Source organism: Ovis aries, chromosome 18 (assembly GCF_016772045.2).
Source record: "Ovis aries strain OAR_USU_Benz2616 breed Rambouillet chromosome 18, ARS-UI_Ramb_v3.0, whole genome shotgun sequence".
Classification (NCBI taxonomy): domain Eukaryota; kingdom Metazoa; phylum Chordata; class Mammalia; order Artiodactyla; family Bovidae; genus Ovis; species Ovis aries.
Window position 1 is genome coordinate 29,804,088 of NC_056071.1, and position 21,737 is coordinate 29,825,824.

The following is a 21,737-nucleotide window of genomic DNA, read 5'->3' on the forward strand; positions in this document are numbered from 1 at the left end:
TCAGACCTTAATTATCACATAAATATTACCCCATTCACTTCTCAGCCGGCTGAGAAACTCAAGCTCTTTATACCTTTCCCTCCCCTTTTTTACCCACAGTATGCAGGAAGTTATGGAATACAATGGAGTCTACCTCGCAGCTAGACTCTAAGTGCTGTGAGGGTAGGAACCATACTGTTGGTGGTTCAGGCCGTTCCCACCTCCTGCCTTCTTAGAAAACTTGCTCTTTCATTTAACAAGTGATTTTTGAGCACTTACTGTATGTCAGATGCTATTCTAGATGCTTGGAGTTAATAAGTAAACAATAGATAAAAATCCTTGCCTTCCTAGAGCAGGGTAGAGATGATAATTAAATAAAATGAGTAGGGTAAAGAGAGCACATATTGCCTTTTCATAAAAGGTGGTTAGGGCCTTATTCCTCTTATCATTGTCCCCTTTCTCCTCTCACTCTCATTTCCATAAGCATCTAAACAACTATTTCCATCTTGAAATCTCTCACCAAACCCACTGAACTGAACTGAACAGCAAAAGTAAAGACTGACTTTGGGGTCAGGTCATGTAAGTGTGTGATCTTGGGAAAATAACTCTCTAAACTTTATTTTTTCTCATCTGTAAAATGTAGTTTTAAGATACACTTTAATGAGTTTTTGTGAGTCTTAAATGAATCAATTTTTAGAAAGCACTTAAAATATGTTAGTGTACAGTTAGAGCTCAGATTGTACCAGTGACTGTTTATTTTTTTCATTTAGCCTTAAAACAAATATGAGGTAGGTACTATCATATAGAGGGTTCCCTGGTGGCTCAGATGGTAAAGAATCTGCCTGCAGTGCAGGAGACATGGGTTCAATCCCTGGGTCAAGAAAATCCGCTGGAGAAGGGAATGGCTACCCACTGCAGGGTTCTTATCTGGAGAATTTCGTGGACAGAGGAGCCTGGTGGGCTACAGTCCATGGGGTTGCAAAGAGTCAGACACAACTGAGTGACTAACACTTTAACTTTCACTTTTTTCTGTCATATAGGGCTTTCCAGGTGACACTGGTAGTAAACCAGCCTGCCAATGCAGGAGACATGGGTTTGATCCTTGGTTCAGGAAGATCTCCTGGAGAAGAAAATGGCAACCCACTCCAGTGTTCTTGCCTGGAGAATCCCACGGACAGAGAAGCTTGGCAGGCTATAGTTCAGGGGGTTGCAAAGAGTCAAACATGACTGAAGTGACCTAGTATACTGAAGTGACAGGCAAGTACTATCATACAACTGTCCCTTTTTCTTTAGCTGCCTGTCTTGCCCCACCTCTTGACTTCTGACACGCTGGTCCCTCCAGTATACACCTGCTCTTCTTTTCCACCTGGCAAACTCCCTCTCACCTCAGCTGCTCTCTCCACTGGGCTTCCAAAGCACTTTGTACAAACTCTAATAGTTAGATCCCCTTGAAAACAAGGAACAAGGACTCACTCAGTAAAAAGTAAAGTTTTCCATAAGACTGGAATTGAATTACAGAGGACTACAAAACCAGCCACTCTTGCTTCTCTCAGGTGAATCCCCTGGCTTCACTGCTTCTTTTTGCTTTCAACAGTAGGCAAGGAGAAGCCAAGAGATTTCTTCTCTCTTGCTCTCCCTTGAGCATCATCTCCAGTGGTTAATACAACATCTCTGTGGCTCCAACTCCACCTGGGAACCTCCTGCCATGGCTCTAGATTCTGCCTGACAGTCTTAGCTTTGAGGTTCTGAAAACATCACATCTTTCCATTGTTCACCAGGAGTTTAATTTGCTCACCTGTTTAACTTGAATGCCTTTATCACTTCCAACAAGTGGAAAATAAAATTCTAGTAATCCAGGGCAAGCAATGGTACTATAATTGCTTAAATTAGTATCTGCAGTTGCTTGTAAGAAAATGCCAGATGAAAGTAAGGAAATAAAATTTGGAGCTACTGTACTTCACTATGTGTTAGTCATGATAATTATAAGGACTACAGAGTAGGCTGACAACTTCACAAGCATTAGGCAGCTTAGAGAGGGAAAATATTAAATTCAGAGCTTTAAACTCTCAGCTAAATGTGTGATCAGAGAACCAGAAAGCTTCTACAGTAGCGTGGAGAATCTCTTGTTTCTTACCACTTAAGGACAAACCATGGTTGAGGATCAGAACCAAATATATTTGTTCAAGTTGCTAAAATGTGATGACATTGAATTCACAGCCTAAGTCACTGCCTTAAAGTTAGGACATCAACTGGAAACTAGCATGGTCCTGTGACTTAAGATGGGGACATTTGAGGTGACCTCCAACTAGCCCCATAAATATCCCCCAAGCCCCATCTCCTTACTGACCTTCCCCTGTTGAAAGAATATATATGCAGCAGTTGCCTTGAAAAGAGAAATCTATTCTCCCCCAAATCCTATCCCCCTACCACCTCCAAATCCACTTGTAAAGTTAAATCCAGGGAACCAGGAGAGAATTATAAGGTATATTCCAGATAATAAATAAATGAGCTTATACACCTAAGCAATTACAGTATCTTTTCTATTTGCATTAGCAATAGCCTGGAAAACTGTATCAGAGTAGATTCTAAGGATATTACAAAAGAAAGGCTAGAATATAATATGTCAGATTAAACACAGGTGTCTTTCTGCTCTTAATGTTCTAAAGGGAGCACCTCTAGCAACCTGCCTGATCTGGTTGATTGAAACCAGGATTCAGTAGTGGCCTACGTTTAATGAAACTAAGCAGTCAGAATTTCACTCAAATAATGGGGAGAAGGAGGGCTTCCCTGGTAGCTCAGCGTAAAGAATCTTCCTGCAATACAGGAAGTGCAAGTTTGATCCCTGGGTCAGGAAGATCCCCTGAAGTAGGACGTGGCAGCCCACTCCAGTATTCTTGCTGGGAAAACCCATGAACAGAGAAGCCTGATGGATCCACAGGGTCACAAAGAGTTGAACTCAACTGAATTGGCAGCATGCATAACGGGGAGAAAGAAATGTAAAGATTCACACAAAAAAGTCAAGCTACAGGGTCACACATGAAAGAGTCAAGGTGATGGGAATGTTGGAGTAAATTTATTATGTGCAACCAGCTCACCCTTCTGACTATATTTTATAGAAAGGGTCAGAGGGCACTAAGACACTGAGAAAACATTAGAAAAACACAGGCCTCCTTGAAAGCTCTGCAATGCCTCTCCACTTTGGACCAAGGATGATTGAAATGGGTTTCCTGGTTTCAGTGGGAATGCTGCCAGAGTGGCAGGGGCCATGTGCCAATAATAAACCATAGAGACAGGGAGCCACAGTTACCATGATGGACCACAATGGACAGCAGGAGCAGAGTGGTAGTCAGAATGTTTTGATCCTCAGGGACCTGTAGGGGTACCAACTTGATGACAGGATCCCTAGGACTGAAATATTAATGGATGGGTAGCCTACCAAAGTTTTCCGTGATATACACAACCCGGAGAACTAACATTCTGGTACACAGAAGCCTCACTTGAATTGTCACAAGAGGAAGTCTTGGCCTCTAATTCAGTTCCTGGTTATAGTACATACCCAGGGTCCAGTGATTAAAGGAGAAACTGGGTCCTCTTGAGGAAGGACACTGCAACATTGTCACAACTGTATACCATAAATCTTTCTCTAAGACTTTCCCCAAAGGACCTGTGGCGTTTAAAAGAATGAGCATGCACTGAGGGCAAGGACATATCCAGACTTTGAAGGATTATTAGACACTGATCTGAATTTATGCTAATCCTTTGGGACCCCTGGATAGATTGAGGGCTTCGGGTAACCAGATAATAAGCTTATATCCAAGTCAATCACACAGAGGGCTCAGAGAGTTCTGTAAACCCATGCTGAGTTAATTTTCCAGGTCCTAAATGCATGTTTAGACTAGATAGGCTTGGCAACTGGTAGATTTCCTGCACTAGCTTCCTGACCCATGCAAAAGGACTGTTAGGATAGGCAGAGCCAAGTGGCCCCTGGAACTGCCCTTCCCTAATTAAATGGTAAAATGAAACTGAAAGTGTAAGTCACTCGGTCGTTTCCAACTCTTTGCAACCCCATGGACTGGACTGTCCATTGAATTCTCCAAGCCAAATGCAGTATCACAGCCCTCTGGGAATTGCAGGGATCGGTGCCACCATCAAAGATTTGATAGATGCAAAAGTGATGAGTCTCATCTCACTTCTGTATAATTCCTGCTTTTGACAGTGGCAAAACTAGACAGAAATTCAGATTATCCAAGCTTCTACTCAGGAGATTTTGAAACGTTGTTTATATGTACCACATCTTTATCTGTTCCTTTGTCAGTGGACATTTGGGTTGCTTCCATGTCCTGGAGAAGGAAATGGCAACCCACTCCAGTATTCTTGCCTAGAGAATCCCATGGACAGGGGAGCCTGGTCGGCTGCTCTCCATGGGGTCGCAGAGAGTCAGACATGACTGAACCGACTTAGCATGCATACATGCATTGGAGAAAGAAATGACAACCCACTCCAGTATTCTTGCCTAGAGAATCCCAGGGACAGAGGAGGATGGTAGGCTGCCGTCTATGGGGTGGCACAGAGTCGGATACGACTGAAGCGACTTAGCAGCAACAGCAGCATGTTTTGGCTATTGTAAACAGTGTTGCAATGGACATTGGGGTGCATGTATCCTTTGGATCATGTTTTTCTCCAGATGTATGACCAGGAGTGAGATTGCAGGGTTATATAGTAGCTCTATTTCTAGCTTTTTAAGGAACTTCCATACTGTTCTCTCATGGTTGTACCAAGTTACATTCCTGCCAACAGTGTAAGAGGGTTCCCTTTTCCTCCACACCCTCTCCAGCATTTGTTGTTTGTGGGTTTTTTGATGATACTCATTCTGGTTGGTGTGAGGTGATATCTCACTGTAGTTTTGATTTACATCAAACTATTGTTAATAGGTAAACATAAATCATGATTCCTTTGTTCACAGGTACATTCTTAATACCTAAAACAGTGTTGAATGTGTGATAGGTGCTTAATAAATATTTGTCAAGTCAAAAAAAAAAACAAAACTAGGCAGCGACTCCACTTGCACCTTTTGATCCAGATATGGCATCTTTGCTGAGACACATCAACCTAGTCCTGCCCATGTAGTATGCAGCTGTTGATCTGGCAAGTCATTTTCCCCTCAAATCAATTAGCACAGAAAATCAAAGCAACACATTTTCGTATGTCAGGAACAGTAACTGACTTTTATAGTTTTACTTCAGGTCCATGTCAATTCTCAAATACTGTCACAGTGTAGCCCACATGGACCTTGACCATCTGGACATCCTGTGGAACATTCATCTGATCCAGACACTAATAGCATCTGTTGACTGACTCAGTGAACAGGAAGTAGCAAATATTCTCAGTAAGATACATGAATGCCAGAGACACACAACTTCTGTGAAAGGAGTATTGCACTATTCCTGTACAGCAGGGGTTCTCAACCAAAGACAATTTTGTCCCCTACTGAACATTGAGCAGACACTATTTGGAGACATTTTTGGTTGTCACAGCTGTAGGGAAGGGAGTTAGTGGCTATTGGCATCTTGTGGGCAGAGACCCAAGGATGCTGCTAAACATCCTGCAATGTACAGGGCACCTCCTCACAATCAAGAACTATCAAGTTCAAAACATCAAGATGAAAAAGTCAAGAAACCCTGTGTTAAAGCTAAAGACAGGTTTCTGTACCTTGTGCACCCGAACACTAAGAAAGATGCACAATCATGGTGGGCCCATTTGGATTTTGGAGGCAACATACACCACATCTGGATGTATTTCTCTGAGCCATTTACTGAGAAACCTGTGTTCCCAGAAAATAAAAAAGCTCTGCAGCACATCCAGGCTCTGCCAATCAAGTCTAATAATCCAGAAGATCTTAAGTTTCTGTGATAAGTGAGGATGCTGTATGGACCCTTGCACAAATCCCAATAAGAGATTCAAAGCACAGGACTTCAAGTTTTTTACATTATACCATGCTCTCTTATGCTAAAAGAGCACTAGATTCTGATAGACGATCATGATGACATAAAGATTGATGTTCTCTGATCTGCCGATCTTGACGTGCCACGACATAAGATATGTGCCTGTGTGCTAAGTCACTTCAGTCATATCCAGCTCTTTGTGACACATGGACCATAGCCCACCAGATTCCTCTGTCCATTAGATTCTCCAAGCAAGAACACTGGAGTGGGTTGCTGTGCCTCCAGCAGGAGATCTTCCCAACCCAGGGATCGAACCCAAGTCTCCTAAATCTCCTGCAATGGCAGGTGAGTTCTTTAACACTAGCACCACCTGGGAAGCCCAATATTAGACATACATACCAACAAACCATCATCAATTAAAAATAGCATAGAAAGATTACCTTTGATTGGGTCAGGAGGACACAAGTAAGTGGCACAGGCAGATGGCAGGGACTCTAGGGCCTCATGAGGAGTTCCCTATGACCATCACTTAGAGGAAAACAAAGCAGAATAAAATAAAACTTGGGCCTAGTTTAAAGATGGGCCTGCACCATATGTTGGCATCAGCTGGAAGTGGATTGTTATTATATTACCCAGGAGCAGGTTTGAAAGAAAATGTGAAAATCAACTCTCCCAGTGGGGAGAGCTTTGGGTAGTACATGTGGATGTCCGCTTAGCCTATAAGGATCATAGTCTGAGGTACAGATCTACTGTGGCTCATAGGTAGTAAGTAACATTTGCCTATTGCTCAGAGACTTGTAAAGAATAACATTGAAATATTGGTAACAAGGAAATCTATGGAAGAGGAATATGAATACCATGAGTCACCATGTGTGCGTGCTCAGTTGTGTCTGACTCTTAGCAGTCCCGTGGACTGTAGCCCACCAGGCTCCTCTATCCAAGGCATTTTTTAGGCAAGAATACTGGAGCAGGTTGCCATTTCCTTCTCCAGGGGTTCTTCCTGGCCCAAGGACCAAACCCTTGTCTCTTGTGTCTCCTGTGTCTCCTACATTGGCAGGCAGGTTCCTCACCAGCTGAGCTACTAATGGATCTCTCAAAATTGGCCTTTTTGGGCTTTCCTAGTGGCTCAGCAGGCTTCCCTGGTGGCTCAGTCAATAAGGAATCTACCTGCAATGCAGGAGACCCAGGTTCAATCCCAGGGTTGAGAAGATCCCCTGGAGAAGGAAATGGCAACCCACTCCAGTATTCCTGCCCATATAATCCCATGGACAGAGGAGTCTGGTGGACTACAGTCCATTGGATTGCAAAGAGTCAGACTGAAGTGACTTAGCATGCATGCATGAAGATTTTTGCTTCTTATTTGAAAGCTTACCCAAACGCATCCACTGAAGAGAAAGTTCTTCTACCATATGATTCAGCAAGCCCACTCCTGGTCAAATATCCAGGAAAGATGAACACTCTAATTGGAAAAGATGAACATGCACCCCAATGTTCATAGCAGCACTATTTATGGAAGCCAAGACATGGAGGCAAACTAAATGTCCATCAGCAGATGAACAGATAAAGAAGATGTGTGTGTGTATACAATGAAATTTTACTCAGTCATAAAAAGAATGAAATATTGCCATTTGCAGGAGCATTAATGAACCTAGAGATTATCATACTCAGTGAAGTAAGTCAGGCAGAGAAAGTCAAATATCATATGATATCACTTAAATGTGGAATCTAAAAAATAATGCAAATGAATTTATTTACAAAACAGAAATAGACCCACAGACATAGAAAACAAAGTTATGGTTACCAAAGAGGAAAGGGAAGTTGTTGTTCAGTCACTCAGTCATGTCTGACTCTTTGTGACCCCATGAATGGCAGTATGCCAGGCTTCCCTGTCTTTCCCCATCTCCCAGAGCTTGCTCAAACTCACGTACATTGAGTTGGTGATGCCATCCAACCATCTCATCCTCTGTCGTCTCCTCCTCCTGCCCTCAATCTTTCCCAGTATCAGAGTCTTTTCCAGTGAGTCAGCTCTTTGCATCAGATGGCCAAAGTATTGAAGCTTCAGCTTCAGCATTGGTCCTTCCAATGAATATTCAGAGTTGGTTTCCTATAGGATTGACTGGTTGGCTCTCCTTGCAGTCCAAGGGACTCTAAAGAGTCTTCTTCAATACCACAGTTTGAAAGCATCGATTTTTCGGTGCTCACCCTCACCCATTGGCAGAAAATGAAAACAGAATAGGGAAGGATAAATTAGGAGCTTGGGATTAGCAGATACTAACTACCATTTACAAAACTGATGAAAGAAAGAAGGAAAACAAGGATTTACTATTGTGTAATAATCTATAATGGAAAAGAGCCTGAAAAATAAGGAAAATATGCATAACTGAATCACTTTGCTGTACACCTGAAACTAACACATTATTGTAAATCAACTATACTTCAGTTGGTTAATTAATTTTTAAAAACAGAGAAAGCTGTTAATAATCAGGGAGAAGACCCATTCTGTGAGTGTTTATTGGCTCCATTATTCAGCCTCCAGTCTTTGTTCACCAGGCTTGTGTACTAGTAGCCATGGCAATAGGGATAAGGGCTCCACACTGCGGATTTTCCTCCCCAAGGCAGAGAGCTCAGACTGCAAGAGCAGAAGCCAACTTTGAACCCTTGTTATGGCACTCTTCCTCAGGGCACTGAGGGCATGCTGATTATATTTGACCGTTTCCATCAAAATGGGCCAGAGATTTATTCTCACTCGAATAGATACTTCTTTCTTCTTTCCTTATCCAAAATAGTTCTACCAGCAACAAGATCTGTGGAGTTATGGAATGTGATGATTCCATGACTCATTATCATTATATCCATATAAGATTGCTTCTCACCAAAGACCTCATTTGAAAGCAAGAGAAATTGGCTCAGACTCTTGTTTTTCACTATTATTATCACGTACCCCACCATCTGAGAACATCTAATCCAACAGATTGATGGAATGACCTACTGAAGTCATAATTACAGCACTGCATTTGTGCTAAGTAGCTTCAGTCATGTCCAACCTTGTGACCCTATGGCCTGTAGCCCACCAGGCTCCTCTGCCCATGGGATTTTCCAGGCAAGAATACTGGAGTGGGTTGCCATGCCCTCCTCCAGGGGGATCTTCCCGACCCAGGGATTGAACCTGTGTCTCTTACATCTGCCTGCATTGGCAGGCGGGTTCTTTAACACTAGCACCACTTGGGAAGCGCCAATTATAGCACTACTTGTGGGACAAATCTGTGAGATCCAGTGCTACCAGGAGGCAGTTTATGCTCTGAGCCAGTGACCAACAGATGGTGCTGTTTCTCTTACAGTCACAATACCTAGGTTCTGGAAACTATTATACCTAATAAGCCGCTGACAAAATTTAGTTTCCCTTCTTCCCAATCATAAATGCCTCTTTTTTTTTTTTATAGGTCTTGATTCCTATCTTAGTTTGTGTTCGTGTCCTAAGACAGAACCTTGTATCCAGGCAATTTATCTGGTAGATCACTCCAATGAGCACAAGTGATGAAGGGAGGAAAGTAAGTCAGAGAAAGAAGAAAAGACAATAAGGTGTGTAAGGATGAGAAATTAATCACTCATGGGAAACTGAAGCTCATTATCACCAAGAAACCTCTGAAAAAACTAATGGAATAAACTTCAGAATTGTCCTTTTGGAGGACAGGAAGGCAGGACATATACCTGCCAACTCCAACTAAAGGACATTAACTCTGTCACATTTCTGGGCTTTCCTGTGGCAGAGTGTGAGAGAACCTAGAGGGAGAGACTAGAGAAGTGGGGAAAAGCTTTCATTGTGCAGGTAGCCTCTACTGCAGCTGCAGGTGACTCAGATGGGCCAAAGGGATATGAAGAGAAGCATCTACCTCATCTGCCATACCCCCAAGGGAGGCATGCTTTCATGACGGGACACAATGATGGTCCAATTGAGTGAGAAATTGAAACTGCCACCTGACTGTTTTGGGGTCCTCGTGCCACGAATCTAATAGCCAGAGGAGAGGTTACAATACTGGATGGAGTGGACTGTCCCAATTAACAATGAGGACAGAGAGGATTCTATCTGGTACCTAGGAGGAATCACTGGGGCATCCCTTGTTTTTCCATCTCTAGTAGAAAAGATTAAAGAAAGAACCCAAAAAAGGCAAGACCACTAAAGATTTGAATCATTCAGAAATGAAAGTTGGGGTGACTACCTAGGTAAAGGGCCACAACCAGCTACAGCATAGACAAAGAACAATAGATGCACAGAATGAATAGTAAAAGAAGGAAGTAATAAATATCACCTCTAACCTTATGACCAGTTATAGCGATGATTAACGGTTATGCATATTTTGTTAAGTAAAGTCTGATACTGTAAAGAACAATATTGCATAGGAACCTGGAATGTTAGGTCCATGGATCAGGGAGACTGGATGTGGTCAAGCAGGAAGTGGCAAGTGAACATCGACTTCTTAGGAATCAGTGAACTAAAATGGACTGGGATGGGTGAATTTAATTCAGATGACCATTATATCTACTACTGTGGGCAAGAATTTCTTAGAAGAAATGGAGTAGCCCTCAAAGTCAACGAAAGAGCTCGAAATGCGGTACTGCAGCATGATCTCAGTTCATTTTCTGAGGCAAACCATTCAACATCACAGTAATCCAACTCTATGCCACAGCCACTGATGTCAAAGAAGGTGAACTTGAAGGCTTCTATGAAGACCTACAACATCTTCTAGAACTCATGCCAAAAAAAGATGTCTTTTTCATCACAGGGGATTGGAATGCAAAAGTGGGAAGTCAAGAGATGCCTGGAGTAACAAGCAGGTTTGGCCTTGGAGTACAAAATGAAGCAGGGCAAACAGTTTTGTCAAGAGAACATGCTGGTCATAGCAAACACCCTCTTCCAATCACACAAGAGCTGACTCTATACATGGACATCACTAGATGGTCAATACCAAAATCAGATTGATTATATTCTTTGCAGCCAAAGATGGAGAAGCTCTATACAGACAGCAAAAACGAGAGTTGGAGCTGACTGTGGCTCAGATCATGAATTCCATATTGCAAAATTCAGACTTAAATTGAAGAAAGTAGGGAAAACCACTAGGCCATTCAGATATGACCTAAGTCAAATCCCTTATGAGTACACAGTGGAGGTGACAGATTCAAAGGATTAGACCTGGTAGACAGAGTGCCTGAGGAACTATGGATGGAGGTTCATAACATTGTATAGGAGGCAGTGACCAAAGCCATTCCAAAGAAAAAGAAATGCAAGAAGGCAAAGTGGCTGTCCGAGGAAGCTTTACAAATAGCCAAAGAAAGAGGAGAAGCAAAAGGTAAGGGAGAAAGGGAAAGATATACCCAACTGAATGCAGAGTTTCAGAGAAGCAAGGAGAGATAAGAAGGCGTTCTTCAATGAACAATGCAAAGAATTAGAGGAAAACAATAGAATGAGAAAGTCTGGAGATCTCTTTGAGAAAACTGGAGATATCAAGGGAACATTTCATGCATGGATGGGCTTGATGAAGGACAGAAAAGGTAAGGACCTAACAGAAGCAGAAGATATTAAGAAGAGGTGGCAAGAAGACGCAGAACTGTGTCTTACAAAAAAGATCTTAATGATCTGGATAACCACCATGATGTGGTCAACTCACCTAAAGCTGGACATCCTGGAGTGTGAAGTTAAGTGGGCCTTAGGAAGCATCACTACAAACAAAGCTAGTGGAGGTGACAGAATTCTAGCTAAGCTATTTAAAATTCTAAAAGATGATGCTATGAAAGTGCTGCACTCACATGCCCGCAAATTTGGAAAACTCAGCAGTGGCCACAGGACTGGAAAAGGTCAGTTTTCATTCCAGTTCTAAAGAAGGACAATGCCAAAGAATGTTCAAACTACTGTACAATTGCACTAATTTCACCTACTAGCAAGATTACACAGAGAAGGCAATGGCAACCCACTCCAGTACTCTTTTCTGGAAAATCCCATGGATGGAGGAGCCTGGTGGGCTGCAGGCCATGGGGTACCTAAGAGTTGGACACAACTGAGCGACTTCACTTTCACTTTTCACTTTCATGCATTGGAGAAGGAAATGGCAACCCACTCCAGTGTTCTTGCCTGGAGAATCCCAGGGACGGGGGAGCCTGGTGGGCTGCCGTCTATGGGGTCGCACAGAGTAGGACATGACTGAAGCTGCTTAGCAGCAGCAGCAAGATTATGTTGAAAATCCTTCAAGTTAGGCTTCAGCAGTACATGAGCTGAGAAATTTCAAATGTACAAGATGGGTTTAGAAAAGGCAGAGGAACCAGAGATCAAATTGCCAACATCTGTTGAATCATGGAGAAAGCAAGGAAGTTCTAGAAAAACATCTGCTTCATTGACTACACTAAACCTTTGACTCTGTGGGTCACAACAAACTGTGGAAAATTCTTTAAGAGACAGGAGTACTAGACCACCTTACCTGTCTCCTGAGAAACCATTATGTGGGTCAAGAAGCAACAATTAGAACTGGACATAGAATGACTAACTGGTTCAAAATTGGGACAGGAGTACAAGGCTGAATATTGTCCCCCTGCTTATTTAACGTTTATGCAGAGTACATCATGTGAAATACCAGGCTGAATGAATCCCAAGCTAGAATCAAGATTACTGGGGGAAATATCAACAATCTCTAGGAAACATCAGATGATACCATGGATATGTAAATGACACCACTCTAATGGCAGAAAGAGAAGAGGAACTAAAGAGTCTCTTGATGAGGGTAAAAGAAGAGAGTGAAAAAGCTGGCTTAAAACTCAACATTCAGAAAACTAAGATCATAGCATCTGGTCCTATCACTTCATGGCAAGTATACGGGACAAAAGTGGAAGCAGTGACAGATTTTCCTTTCTGGGGCTTCAAAATCATGGCAGACTGTGACTGCAGCCATGACATTAAAAGATGCTTGCTCCTTGGAAGCAAAGTTATGACAAACCTATATAACATATTAAAAAGCAGAAACATCACTTTGCTGACAAAGGTCCATTAGTCAAAGCTATGGTTTTTCCAGTAGTCATTCATGTACGGATGTGGGAGTTGGACCATAAAGAAGGCCGAGTGCAGAAGAAGTGATGCTTTTGAATTGTGGTGCCAGAGAAGACTCTTGAGAGTCCCATCGACAGCAAAGAGATGAAATCAGTCAATCCTATAGGAAATTAAACCTGAATATTCATTGGAAGGACTGATGCTGAAGCTGAAGCTCCTATACTTTGGCCACCTGATGTGAAGAGCTGATTCACTGGAAAAGACCCTGATGCTGGGAAAGACTGAAGGCAAAAGAAGAGGACGGCAGAGAATGAGATGGTTACATAGCATCACCTACTCAAGAGACATGAATATGAGCAAATACCAGGATACAGTAGAGGACAGGGAAGCCTGGAGTGCTGCAGTTCATGGGGTTGCAAAGAGTCAGGCACAACTCAGGAACTGAACAACAACCAAATGTGATTTGTCCAGTGAGTTGCCTAAATCCTCATCCCTGTGTATCCTGAGCTCCTGATTATCATGCCATTATCAGGTCATGGTTGCTGAATTTTTCCTCTTACATTTAAAACTGACCATGGAATATCAAGAGGTTCCTTACTGGATCACCCAAGTGCCAAATATTCCTGCTTGCTCCATACATAGCAACAGGTCCACCTCCTCGTGATTAGCAAAGTCATTTTCCCCCACAAGGTAGTAGCTCCTTTTCACTGGCACAAAGACCCCCAAAGTGGCAAGGTGGCAGTCATAGTATTAAGTCAAATAGGATTCTTTGTTCCCTGGTGGAAGTGTACTCTTTCCGGAATCTGAGAACTACAGAAGCAAAGGACCTAGACATTGTGGGACCAGGAAGAACAAACTCTTCAAATGAGTTTTTGGGAGTGATGGTGAGTTGGCCCTCCTACTTCCTCTCTTTGATCCTCAGACTCATGTATTGTGCATTGTATGAATACAGTACCATACAGTGACTGTTGGTTTAAGGTAAAAGCAGATAGAGACCTGTCCTCACAAATGTCTTCATAGGCAAATGTTCACTCTTTAGCAAGGCACAATAGCACAACTGTAGATGATTTTCAAGGTTAAAATAGAGTATAACTCTCTGCTCAATAAAATTCTCTGCTACAGATGTGGCTCTACTCTAGCATCCAAGTGGTCTTCACTATGACTCTCTTACCAGAATTGCTAGGATAAATATGGGGTTAATTCTAAATAAATATGGATTTATGAAATCAATAAACAGAAATTTATGATTTCTAAAGGTCCTATGGGATTCTTTTACCTTTTTATGAGATGAAGATATAATACTTAAATGAGAACATCTGTATCATTTTATCAAAAATGAAAAATTAAAGGAAATCAATCACCTTCAGATATTCTACAAATTTAAAGAGCACTGTGTGCCTAAGAAAGATGAAATATTGAGCTTTTAACATTATGAAATGTTATCTTTACCTTTTTTAAAGCCTTTCATCATCAAGACTACCTTGTCTGATATTAGTATAACAACATCAGGGTTCTTTTGATTACTGGTTGCAGATATATATTTTTCTATTCATTTATTTTCAGCATCACTGTGTTTTCATACTTAAGGTATATTTATTGAAAGCAGCAAATATTTGAAGTTTTACATTCAGTCTTTAATTTTTGCTTTTCTAATTGGAGTATTTATTCCATTCATATTTGATACAGTGACTGAGAGAATTGGGCTTAAACCAACTATCTTATGGTTTCTTTTCAACCTATCCAGTACATTCTATGTTCCCTTTTCTCTCTTTCCTTGCCTTTTTAAAATTAAAATATTTCTCTTTATTATTTTATTTTTTCCTCTATTAGCTTGCTTGTTAGTTATGCATTCTCTTACTGATTTTCAGTGTTATAAAACAGGTTATAATATGCATCCTTGACTTACGGAAACTTCTTTAGGACTTTCACCACCTCTTGAACAATGCAAAGATTTTAGAAACCTTTAGTTACAGTTACTACCCACCACATACCTTACTGCTGCTGTTGTCATATATTACAATTCTTTCTGTATGTTAAGCTCTATATTGGACATAAGTTATGATATTGCTCTTATTATTATTTCATAAATCAATATTTCTGAAATGGAATGTGGATACTTGCTGAGGATTTTTAAGGGTCTCTAGACCTTGTAGGTCATTCTGGGCTATGCTCCTTGGCTTTCTTGAGCTATTTTATTGATAGTAGCAGCTTCCTTTTTAATACTATTTTTACATAAGATGTATCTGCCTTTAAAAGTGTATATAATACATACAGAAAACCTCTGTAAAGTTCAACACCAACGTTTATAGTAGTCATTTATAAGAATGGGATTTCTGGGCTTTCCTGGTGATCTAGTGGTTAAGAACCTGCCTTGTAATGCAGGGGACACAGTTTGATCTCTGGTGTGGGAAGATCCCACATGCTGCAGCCCAGCTAAGCCTATGTGCCACAGCTGCCGAGCCCAAGCTCTAGAGTCCAAGAGAGGCAACTAGTGAACCCATGTGCCGCAACTGCTGAAGCCCGTGTACCCTAGAGCCTGTGCTCCACAAGAAAAGCCACCACAATGAGAAGCCGGAACAGCTCAACTAGAGAGTAGCCCCTGCTCAGTGCAACTAGAGAAAGCCCACGTGTAACAACAAAGACCCAGCACAACTAAAAACAAAAAATATATTTTTTAAAAGAATGGGATTTCCGATCATTTTTTCTCTGTTTATTTGTATATAGTGATTTCCCTAAAATAAATAAGTACTCATGCCATACTTGTGTAACTCTTTGTTTCTGTACTACACTGTAGGACAAATCTTTTTTTTTTTTTTTTAACAGCAATCAACTTCAAACGTGTCCAGATAATGAACCAAGAAAAAAAAAAGAGGCGCAAATTTCTCACAAGCGCCCCCAGACAGCATCTTGTACGGAGTTGCAATCGTAGGAACGTTTTTCTCTTTGTCAGCAGATCTGACAACACGTAAGTCTCGAATGCCTGATGTGCTTACAAAGCAATCCTGTGTTTTGTTCCCATAAACACTCCAAAACTTACAGGTTCGGGAAGTGGCGTCTTTCAAAGAAGTCACTCTGCTTTCAAAGAAGGCACTCTGTTTGGGGTTTCCTCTCACAAAACCATCTTCAAAACTAGTTTCGCAATGCCAAAAGAAAATAAATTTCATGATAATTTGTAAGAAAACTTTAGTATACAGTCTTCCTCCTCTTTTTACTCCTTCTTTCACTGCCTTCTTTAACCAACTTTCATCCCTTCCTGCTTTGCATTCTTGATGTTTACTGCTGATGTGTTTGAGTAACACTTCAAGGACTAATTGATGAGAACTTGAGGGAAAGAGTGTGGGAAAGGGTTCTGAGGCTTAATAAAACATGGGATGTGGGGAGAGGGGGCTGAGAGAGGACTGGACAGTTTGTGTGTGAGGCCCAAAGGTAAGGTGACAAAATTTGTCAATTCATTTCGGAATATTTTTGAGTGTGAAAGTGGACAGGATTAATAATTATGCCAGGTCAACCAGGACGTATGGTCACTCTATGTGTGCAGGGAGTAAGTCAGGGAAGGCACTCTAATATCTGTCCACTTAGGCTGCCTTTAGGGCCAGAGATGGGTGTAACTGCTGTAGGGCCATAAATGTGAATTGCCGGATGTAGAGGATGGCTTCAACTTCAGGATGGAGCTATCATTACATTTGATCATTGGGACAGATCCTTGTTTAATTGAGGGAAATCGCATTCAATAAGAAACAGTTAAATTGAATTTGTTGCAATTATGTCTAACAGGTTATTACAATTTTATGACTACTTAAGCCCTGATCCTGGGAAATATTGAAGGCAAAAGGAGGAGATGGCAGAGAATGAGATGGTTAGATGGCATTACTGACTCAATGGACATGAGTTTGAGCAAACTCCAGGAGATGGTGGAGGACAGAGGGGCCTGGGGTGCTACAGTCCAAGAGGCCACAAAGATTCAGATGTAACTTAGCAACTGAACAGCAACACACACTTTAGATACTCCTTAGAAATGAAAGTATATTCTAAGTATATTTAACATGACACCCACCCACCTACATATTTTGTGTCATCTTCTAAGATTCCATTGTAACCCTGGAATTTCCACATCTTCTCTTCTCAAAAGACTAATGAAAGATTAAACAACCAACAAAATGCCCCTAATTGTGTAACCATTCAGTGTAGGTTGCTCCTTCATTCATTGCCCTGTAGTCTATTCCTTTGTCTTGTGTCTTCCAACTTTGGAAAAGCTACAAATTCATTCCATTTGTTAGCCTTTCCATGTAATTTGTTTATTGTGCCAAATTTCACTTATTTTCATGGAAACGCACCTTTAACACAGTGTCTGTACCATGTATACTAAGTATTGCTTTGTTTTTTAAGCCACTAATCATTGAAACACACATTTTAATAAACTCAAAATCTATACATTCTTTCTCTTAATAGTTTCAAAGTTAATTCTGCTATCTACAGTACATACTTCTACAAGAATGCCAGAATTAATTTATTCCACAAAAATTTATTGAACTTCTCTTATTAGTAAGGGCACTGGTGAAATACAGGTGAAATTACATAGTTCCTGACCTCAAGACTCTCAAATTCTTGTAGTAATACCAACAAATAGGTACAGTTGTTGTTTTTGTTTAGTCATGTCTGACAGTAGACTGTGCTAAATGCTATAGCAGGGGAACATACAAAGCACAATAATGAAATAAAGAGACCCAAGAAAATAGCAATTTTGCTTGGTAGGAAGTTAGAAAAGGCCTCCTTTAGGAAGCACTCCTAGACCCAGGATCTAGAAGGTGGAATAGAAATTTTCTAGGGAGAAGGAAAGGAAAATTAAACAAACTTGAGCCCCTTCAGTGAGCCAGACACCTTACATAAAGTATTTAATAAGCTACTCTCATAAGACTTACCAGAAAAGGCAGTGGCACCCCACTCCAGTACTCTTGCCTGGAAAATCCCATGGACGGAGGAACCTGGTGGGCTGCAGTCTGTCGGGTAGCTGAGAGTTGGACACGACTGAGCGACTTCACTTTCACTTTTCACTTTCATCCATTGGAGAAGGAAATGACAACCCACTCCAGTGTTCTTGCCTGGAGAATCCCAGGGATGGGGGAGCCTGGTGGGCTTCTGTCTATTGGGTTGCGCAGAGTCAGACACGACTAAAGCGACTTAGCACCAGCAGCATAAGACTTACCAGACAGGTTTTTATTACTACAGTTTTGTTTTTTTTTTTACAGAATTTTAAAAAGATTAAGTCATTTGTTCAAGATAACAAAGTGGGTGAGCTATAGAGACTGATTCAAGCACTGTGCTTCTGATTCCAAAATTGTCTGTCCTCTTTCCCTGGCACCATACTGCTTCCCAACAGAGCAGAAGGGTATATGACTAGTAGTTTTACATCCTGTATGATGCCATCGACATAAAGTTCTAGAACAGGCAAAACTTACCTATGATGACAGAGGTCAGAATAGTAACTATGTTTGGCAGAGGTGATATTTGGGGAATAGGAGGGAGACTTATGGGGCGATGGGCAGGTTTTGCAGGTTTGTATATGTATAGACTCATTGAGCTGTACATGTAAGACTTGTGCACTTTGTTGTATGTAAATTATACTTCAAAAATACAAATAAAAACATATTTGCGGGACTGCCCTCGTAGTCCAGTAGTTAAGGATCTACCTTGTAAAGCAGAGGACCGGGTTTGTTCCCTGATGGGGGAACTAAAATCCCACATGCAGCAGGGCAACTAAGCCCATGAGCCAAGACTACTGAGCCCACACACTGCAATGAAAATATTTTGCCTGACACAACAAAGCTCCTGTGTGCCACAACTAAGACCCAATGCAGCCAAATGAGTAAATTAAAAAAACAAACATATTTGCTATGTACTATGGCTTTTATAGGGCAAGAAAGCTGACCTCTGGATTCTCATAATGCCTTTTTTATTGACAGCCTGCTTATTTTAAATATTTATTTTTCACTAAATAAAATGGATTAATTACAATTAATGAAAATGGATCAGTCTTGCCTCTCTTAAACGTAGGTCTTTAATCTGCTTCCTAACAATCCTAACTGCCAAGATCATAAAATTATTTATTTTAAGAGATGAAGAGCTGCTTTGAGACTTCTACAAGTGCTACCATCTGAATTTTTTTGAGACGCTAAAGAAAGCAAAACTATAGCCCTCCTCTCCAGAAATCTACTGTGCAAAAAATTTTGCACGGGATTTTGTGATTATCATACCACTTATGATCCACCTTACAGGCAAAGATCTTAAAGTAAGATTCTCTGAGCTAACCTAATCATTTTCCTACAAATGAAAAATAAGGGCCAGTAAAGGAAAGAGATCTGCTTAGGGGCTGAAGGAAGATAAAACCCAGACCTTCTGGTGCTGTTCACGTTTATGCTGTTCAGTCTATCTCCTCTTAAGATATCATTAGATTTCTTTTGCCTCAAAGCCTCCATCTGGGGAGACCTTGGGTTCAGAAGAACTTCCATAATATCTTGTGTCCTACATTTTGTAATTGGAATCACATCAGGAGCTGGCCAAATTTTACATTGTACTTATTGGAGAACAATATGTGCAAAGCTGAGTTGAGGACATTAGTCTTTTTTTTTTTTTTTTTTCATGTACTGCCTCAAAGCCCAGAACTAAAGCTAAAATTTAAAATGTAATAAAAGTTTTTTCTTTTCTTTTTTTCAAAATTGTTTTAGAGAAATCAATCCTGAGGTGTTCCCTCTATTCACATTCTGAAACTTAAAACTTTATTCTATGTTGAACTTCATAACACTGGAAAGATCCCATTGAACTCTTCATTCTGTACACTTCCCAGAAGTTTCTGATTAAAAACAATTAAATTCCAACCTGACTCAAGAAATGTGTCTGATTTGTGCCCATTCAGTTTGAAACAGAATTCTTGGCACCCAATCCACATAGAGACTGTGAGAAGTGAAAGAGGACCCAGAAAGCCTTTTCTTCTGTGTGAAAAGGCCTGATCCTAAGTGGAGCAATTGATGAAAGAAAGCTCAAGCTGCAGCCTATGAATTTCTTTTTAGTTTAGTGTACTTAGGATAATGGGCAGAAACCACAGAGCCTTGTAGGTAGGCCTAGAATAAAAACCACCTCCACGTGCATTCTGTCTGCAAAGAATTTCCTAGGTACTTACTATGTTCCTTCTGCACAACCATCTTTTGCTTTTCTCCCCACATAATGTAAACTTACATTTATTGAACACTTTACCATACATGCCAGCTACTGTTCTAAATGCATATTATTTAATTTAATCTTCATAATAAACTTCTATAGTAGTCTTATTATTATTCCCATATTATAAATGAGTCAAGAGGTTTTTAGAGGCCAAGTAACAAAAAATTTATTACGGTGTCATTATTTGAGGGCTTCCCAGGTGGCGCTAGTGGTAAATAACCCACCTACCAATGCAGGAGACGGAAGAGATGTGGTTTACATCCCTGGGTCAGAAGATCCCCTGAAGGAGGGCATGGCAACCCCCTCCAGTATTCTTGCCTGGAGAATCCCATAGACAGAGGAGCCTGGTGGGCTCCCTTTAGGGTTGCAAAGAGTTGGACACCACTGAAGTGACTTAGCAGGCAAGCAAGTCATTATTTACTATTGTTCAGCTTTTCTTGTGACACATGATTATAAATCCTCAGTTTAGGCAGATTTTGACTGTCTTACGAATTCTAGAATTCTATTGTAAATTTAGAATATGTTAAATTTGAAATTTCTAATTTACTAAAAGTTTAATTTTTAGTTGAGTATTATAATGCAAATCAAGACAAGAGATAGCTAAAATATCTTTTTACTCTAATTGCCTCATGAATTTGTTTAAACTGGATATTCTGAGCACTCCTCAAAATAATTCTCCTCTTTTTTATATGAGCTTCTCCATTGGTCAAGTACGGAAAAATCATTCTTTCCTTTATTATGCATTTCTATAAATAAATCATAATATTAACCTTCCAACAAATATTTGAATAATAAACCACTTTCACACAGAAATGATGTTAAGTAGGCTTTCTTTCCCTGTTGAAAGTCTCAAAAATAAATTATAGCTAATATTTTAAGAAAAAGTTATAACTTTGTTTCCTAAGATAGTGAACGTGAACCATAAGCCTTAAAACAGACACCCATGTTCATATACCTTGACTATATAAAGTTCAATTCAGTTCAGTCACTCAGTTGTGTCTGACTCTATGCAGCCCCATGGACTGCAGACCAGGCCTCCCTGTCCATCACCAACTCCCAGAGTTCACTCAGACTCATCTCAATCGAGTCAGTGATGCCATCCAACCATCTCATCCTCTATCATCCCCTTCTCCTCCCACTTCAATCTTTCCTAGCATCAGGGTCTTTTTAAATGAGTCAGTTCTTTGCATCAGGAGGCCAAAATATTGGAGTTTCAGCTTCAGCATCAGTCCTTCCAATGAATATTCAGGACTGATTTCCTTTAGGATGGACTGGTTAGATCTCCTTGCAGTCCAAGGGACTCTCAAGAGTCTTCTCCAACCATAGTTCAAAAGCATCAATTCTTAGGTGCTCAGCTTTCTTAACAGTCCAACTCTCACATCCATACATGACTGCTGGAAAAACCATAGCTTTGATTAGATGGACCTTTGTTGGCAAAATAATGTCTCTGTTTTTTAATATGCTATCTAGGTTGGTCATAACTTTTCTTCCAAGAAGCAAGTGTCTTTTAATTTCATGGCTGCAGTCACCATCTGCAGTGACTTTGGAGCCCAAAAAAATGTCTGTCACTG